Source organism: Microtus ochrogaster, unplaced genomic scaffold, assembly GCF_000317375.1.
Source record: "Microtus ochrogaster isolate Prairie Vole_2 unplaced genomic scaffold, MicOch1.0 UNK65, whole genome shotgun sequence".
Classification (NCBI taxonomy): Eukaryota; Metazoa; Chordata; class Mammalia; order Rodentia; family Cricetidae; genus Microtus; species Microtus ochrogaster.
Genome location: NW_004949163.1, coordinates 560,065 through 567,176, shown reverse-complemented (window position 1 = coordinate 567,176; position 7,112 = coordinate 560,065).

Below are 7,112 nucleotides of genomic sequence, written 5' to 3'. Positions count from 1 at the left end.
AAGGAGGGAGAACATGAGCAAGGAAGTCAGGACCGCGAGGGGTGCGCCCACCCACTGAGGCGGTGGGGCTGATCTAATGGGAGCTCACCAAGGCCAGCTGGACTGGGACTGATGGAACATGTGATCAAAACTGGACTCTCTGAATGTGGCAGACAATGAATGCTGACTGAGAAGCTAAGGACAATGGCACTGGGTTTTGATCCTACTGCATGTACTGGCTTTGTGAGAGCCTAGTCTGTTTGGATACTCACCTTCCTAGAACCGGATATAGGGGGGAGGACCTTGGACTTCCCACAGGGCAGGGAACCCTGACTGCTCTTTGGACTGGAGAGGGAGGGGGAGGAGAAATGGGGGGTGGGGAGGGAAATGGGATGAAGGGATTTTTAATAATAATAATAATAATAATAATAATAATAAAAAAGAAAAGAAAATCAGTGAAGGATTCTTTTGGGCTTTTTATAGTTTTAGTAAATGACTCACTTCTCTTTCTTGATTCTTCAATTCTTTCTCAAACATTCAAAGCTACTGTATAGCATAGAACCAATGTATGATCATCAAATGTAATCTATCTTTCCAAACCAATATAATGACCCTCACTGAGAATTTCATCTTGGGAAATGTCATGTCCTCTAGCCTCACCTTGTTATATGACCCTAGCTTCATTTCCCCACCACATTTTCCACTGTAACTGAGGACCAGCTTCCAATACTTCTGTACCTAAATCTTTACAGTCTTGTGGAATAATTCTGTTCCGTGTAGCCCATAAATTCAACATCTGCTTCACAAAAAGTGAATGCATACCATATAAAACTACTACTTCCTAAAATCTCTTCAAACCTAACATTTCTAGAGTTTCCCAGTTAGCTTCTTTATAGCCTTTTGGTGCCTATTATCTGGTGTTTGTTCTTGAATGGTAACTGGATGAATTAAATTTGGTTTTCAAATATCCTTGGGCTGCTCCTCCTCATTTTGTAATGTAATGGTGTGGTAGCTTCTGCTTTAAACTCCTCTGTCTGTGTGTGAATATTTTTTTGTAGTTACATTAATATGTCTTTCTAAGGATTGTATCTTATCAGGTTTTTTTTTTTTGTATTTGGTCCTAATATGAAACAACTGTTTTAAGGACAAAATATAAATTGCCAAACTGATAATGATTATAATTGATGTTATATCAATCCCAGCTAAGTTGATTATCCCTTCCTTTAATTATTCCATTTTCAAACCTTCTACTGTGGAATCATTCAGAGACCTAACTTCCTGTATCATAACACTGTTTCCCTTTTTTAATGTGTGAAAAAAGATTTTTTAAAACTAGTTCTGGCCATTAAAAATTCCCAGGTGTTTTATCATATCTGATGATAATGGCAGTGAAGTGTGATATTGGCTGTTGCTGCATAACATGGCTGAACAGAGAACATAGTGCACAGTCTAACTGAGGATAGCTGCAGCTGCTCATATTTAGCTGGGAGGTGAGAGTGTGTGGTGCTAACAGTAACAATAGAAGCCCTAGCAGGTGTTGAGGCAGCTGACTTGGTGTGACAGTAGCCCAAGGAGAACGGCCATGTGAAGCCCACAGCTGATTGGGAAATGGAGTCAACTGCCTGAAAATTGGGCATGGAAATGTGTGGAAGAAGCATGTGTGGTGGGAAGTAAGAGCATGGGGTTGCCTGAACCAGATGCAGAGCCAGATGGCAGTGGGTGACTAACTCCAGCAGTTTTCAGAGTCCAGGTACCTGCAGAGTTTGGGACCTGGAATGGACAGCAGCAGGAAGCTGTTGCAGAGAGGCTGCAGCAGGAAAATTACAGACTTGGTCAGAGGGACTGGTGTGAGGTAAGAAAAGCCAGCTGACCATGACTCTGGAAGCTGAAATGCCAGGGGAAGTGATTACCATGTGATTTTATGTCCTGTGGGTGCCAGATAAAGTATTTATCTAATTATTTCTTACCAATAAAAACTGGGGAGTCAGATATTGGAGTAAGAACTAAATGATAAGAGAAGCAGTGGAGAAGTGACCAATGACTGCCTATCTCTCCAATTCCTCCATCCAAAAATGCAGAGACCCTTTCTAAACCCCATCCTACTACTTCCTGTCTTCCTATCTGTCCTCAGCCCTCCAAAACCTATAAGGTTAATGTTGGCCATCTGGTAACTAACTCTGTCATATGATTCAAAATAAACTTTATTATTGGTCTTGGGAGTGTTAGAATATAATCCAAATATCACAAAATAGTGTACAAATGAACTGAGATCAGCACAGCAAGTAGAAACCCAGATACCCAGATTCAAATTTATTGCTGCTCTATTCACAGTAGCTAAAACATGGAATCAAATTCAGTACCCACCAAAGGATTACTAGAAAAAGAAATTATAGTACATATTCAGAATTTAATTATTCAGTCACAAAGAGGAACAAAATCTGTGTTATTTGCAGCAAAATAGTTGGAATTGGAGATTGTTGTGATAAATAAAGAAGACACAAAGTGACATATGCTATGTGCTTTCTACTGTATATGGAGGTTAGAAAAAAGTTCACATGAATGTAAAATAGTGAAATAAGGAAAGGTAGAGTGAGGATAAATAAAGGAAGGCTGGATAGAATCAATGAACACTACATTTATGTACTGGAATATTACTCTTACTGTAAAAAATTAATGATGCTAATTAAAATAGGTAAAATATTAAATAGTTTTAACTATTGACAAGTTAAGATAACACTCAGAAAATGTAATAAACAAAACAAGTCAATGTTAGCAAGTCAAACAATGCCATGTAGTAATCATCAAGAGTGAAGATGCTGATAGTTGATTTTTAAAACATTTATCTTCATGATTCATCTGCTCTGTATCATCTCCAAGTTCTCTAATATGCATGCCTACCACATGACATTTGTCAGATAAAGGGTTTTTTGTCTCTATGCATTTTTCTTCTTATGTCCTTGAGGGCATTTTCTCTCTTTTTCAGAACCAATTATCATTCCTCCTATGAAGAAAAGTGAAGTCAGAATGCAGAGACAAGGGGCCTATGATGCCAAGTAAAAGAGGTCAGTAGTTATAAGGAAAGAACAGTAGGAAACAGGATGCTGGGAAAGGATCCAGGCAGAAGGTTAATTAGTACATAAAGAATGAAGAAGCTGGGGCTGGAGAGATGGTTCAGTGGTTAAGAGCATTGCCTGCTCTTCCAAAGGTCCTGAGTTCAATTCCCAGCAACCGAATGGTGGCTCACAACCATCTGTAAAGAGGTCTGGTGCCCTCTTCTGGCCTTCAGGCATACACACAGACAGAATATTGTATACATAATAAATAAATATTTAAAAAAATAAGTTTCTTTTAAAAAAAGAATGAAGAAGGTTGTAATCAGAGATATCCAAAACATTTATTTGTCTTCACTCTAGGGAAGATTAATTAATGTTATAAGTGGTTTCGTCCCTTTTATGGCTGTTTTTTCTCTTGCAAAACAAAAGCATCATATGGACCACTGCTTGAGGGAAAGAAGTGGGAGGCAGATTCAGGAAAGTTGAAGTTAGGCAGAAATTCCAAAGATTAAGAAAAGAAATTCTCCAAAAGGAGGCCCACAAAGGAAAACATTAAATGTAATGGGAAAGAAATCAGAGTTGGAACACATGTAGGAATGGTGATGAATCAATAGGCACATGCAGAATATGAAACACAAGGAGGGCATATTTCAGTGTAGGAAGAGGACAAAGAAGAAGACAGGAATATTTCTGAAAATCCAAGAGTCATTTAAAGGGTAACATGATCACTTATGTAAAAAAAGGGAGTAGAAATAAGGAGAAAAATTGAATAATGATGTGTAAAGCTATAAGGGCTATGTGGGAATAGTGGGCAGAAGGAAATGGAAAAAGAAATTTAGAGAGTGAAAAGAAAGAGAAGAGAATGAAGGAGAAAGAGAAGGATACACCTGGGGCCAGAAACCAGGCAGCTGCCAACCAACCAGCCTTGGACACAGTGGGGAAAATAATGTGTACAGAAAGAAAGAATGGTAAAAATACCCAGAGCAAAACATAGATAAAGAGAAACAGATGAAGATAAGAGATGATAAGGCTGAACATTTATAGCTAATAGTAAGTCTCCATGTCATGATTTGGGAGCTGGTTGATGATTCAAAGGAAAGTCTGGTACAGAGGGTATTCTATGTCTTTGGCTCCAGAGAGCTGAATGACAGTCAGGCTGCCATGACCACTGGATTTTACCTGGGTTTTCGGGATACGAACTCTCGTCCCCAAGCTTCTGTGTCAAGCACTTTATCTGGTGAGTCATATCTCCAGCCCAACCAAGAAAGTTTATGATATCCTAATATTTAAATTTTTGCATTCAACTATAGACAGAATTAAATATGTGGAGGGAGTAGAATAAGGAAGCATTGGGAATGGATAGAGACAGAAAAGCAGAGGAAGGGAAATAGCACTGAGGCAAACACAGGGTTAAAGCAATGCAGACTTAGTTCATGGGAGGTCCAATGAGGATAATGTATTGGGAGATTAAGTAGTTCCTGCATTGCTTCTGCAAATGAGCTGTCTTAAACTTTGGAGGTATTTTGCCATCTTGTTCTTATCTGTTAGTGAGATGAGGGCTTGGGACATAAGGAAGAAAAGTTTGGGTGTGGGGTGAAGCCTAAGAAATTTTCAGACAAAATAGTATGGTGGGAGTAGAGGAACATCAGATTGGATCCTTATGATTTAAGCACTGTGAATAGCTATATTTAGTAAATCCTTATAAAGCTCCGAACATTTGGTTGCATACTTTACAGCCTTGTATAGCTGTACACTATCATAGTTCTTCTACTCTTTGAAGAACGAGACTCCGAGGGTACAGAGATACAAGATGAGAAAGTTGGACGTGTGACTTTGTTATTTGTATTTTATTTTCTGTTACTAATTCTGATAGACATTATTAGAAAATAAATACATTTCCCCAAGATGAGAAATATAATTCAAATAGGAGAGTACTTGTCTAACAAGCACAGAGCACTGGTTTTGATCCCTAACACTACATAAAAAAACCCAATGGGGTGGTACATGGTTGCAATCCCAGCACACAGGTGGTAGTGCGAGGATGATAGGAAGGTCAAGGCTACCCTTAGCTACATATCAATTTCAGTGTCAGTATGACCTACAAGTGATCTTGCCTCAAAAGAAAAAGAAAAGAAAAATTCTCCAGAGAAAAATTGTGCTTATTTTTTTAATATGTACACCAAACAAATCAGATTCTTATTCTAGAGTTTTTATTAATATATTTTCATTTTAAATTATTTGCCTTTGTTATTTTTCCGATTGTATTAGTATATATTAATTATAGAAAAAGAATGTTTTCCGTTTGACATTTTCACATATATACATGAATATATGCTCCCATTGTGCTTCTTTGTCCTGCTTCTTCCTCCCCCTGTGATGGAGGAGGGTCATCTGTCTATGTGTTACGTTCACATAATAAAGAAACTGCCTTGGCCTTTGATAGGACAGCAGCTTAGATAGGCAGAGTAGACAGAACAGAATGCTGGGAAGAAGGGAAGTGAGGCAGTCACCATAGCTCTCTTCTCCAAGATGGACACAGGTTAAGATCCTTCCCTATAAGCCACCACCTCGTGATGCTACACAGATTATTAGAAATGGGTTAATCAAGATGTGAGAATTAGCCAGTAAGAGGCTAGAGCTAATGGGCCAAGCAGTGTTTAAAAGAATACAGTTTCCATGTAATTATTCTGGGGCTAAGCTAGCCATGCGGGAGCCAGGTGGGATGAAAAGCAGGTCTGCTTCCCCCATCACAACACCACTGGTCCTTTTCTGATTCCCAAATGGTTCCCCTCATTACTTCTATATCTTCAATAGAAACACTTAATGTTCTATCTGAATTTCACATGTGAGAAAAAATGTACAGTTTTTACTTTCCTGTGCCTGGCTTGTTGCATTTAATATGATCATTTTGAGTTCCACCTGCTTCCCTGAAAATGGCATTTCATTTTTCTTTATGATTGAGTAGTGAAACTCCATAGTGTCTATATTTCTCATCTTTTTCATCTGTGCATCTCCAGCAAATGCTACAATTAAAGGGGTCACACAGATTATCTCTGTGGTAAATTGACCTAGATTCTTCAGATATAAACCCAGGAGTGGTGTATCTGGTTCATATGCCAGTTATACTTTTATTTTTTGACACTTCTATACTGATTTCCATAACATCTGCAAAAAATGTATATTGAAGATGGTGATTTTTTTTTTACCCAAAGGTAGTTAGCCTGACAAGGATTCAAATTTCTGGAACTTTCCCCTTCCCCTTAGCACAAACTAGCCAATCATGTCAGATTGTGAAGTCAAACTCTCACCAATGGGGTGAAAAACAGCCACCTCTTATGTGAGGGGTAAAAGATGGGAGCTGTATTTGCCCTTGTGCGTTGCTAGATTGGGTTCTGGCATACCATTTTCGAAACAAAAATGCCTTGCTGAGATACTTTTACTTTTGTTGTTTTTTTTCTGTGTGTCATTGAGATTATTTATTCTTTGATTTTAACAATTAACAGGATCCCTTTTTCTTCACATCTGAGTCAACATTTGCTTTCTTGATGTTGGCCAGGGTGTGTCAGATAGAATCTGTGTAGTTTTGGATTGAATTTTTTGATGGTTTACCTCTTAAACAATTTTCATATATTTACTGCTAATTATTTGTACTTATTCTTTAGAAAAAGACTTCTTCAAGTAATTTGCTCACTTAGGACCCCCACATTACTAGAATCTTATTCAGAAAGATCTTGCCTGTGTCTGTTTCTTAAATTGTTTTCCATAGTAATTTCAAACTTGTATTAGTCTCTGATCCAGTTTGAATTGATTTTTTTGCTCATGAGAAAGCTGCCTGTTTTTTTTCTCTCTGTCTCTGTCTGTCTCTGTCTCTGTCTATCTCTCCCTGTGTGTGTGTGTGTGTGCTTTTTGTGGGTGTGTGCATAAAGGTGCTAAGAACTCAGTGCCCTGGAGAGCAGTACGTGCTCTTAACCATTAAACCATTTTTCTAACCCTTTTTGTTCCATGTTTGCTTCCTTGCTTCCTTCCCTCCTTGCTTCCTTGCTTCTTCCCTCCTTTCTTTCCCTCTCTCCTTCCTTCCTT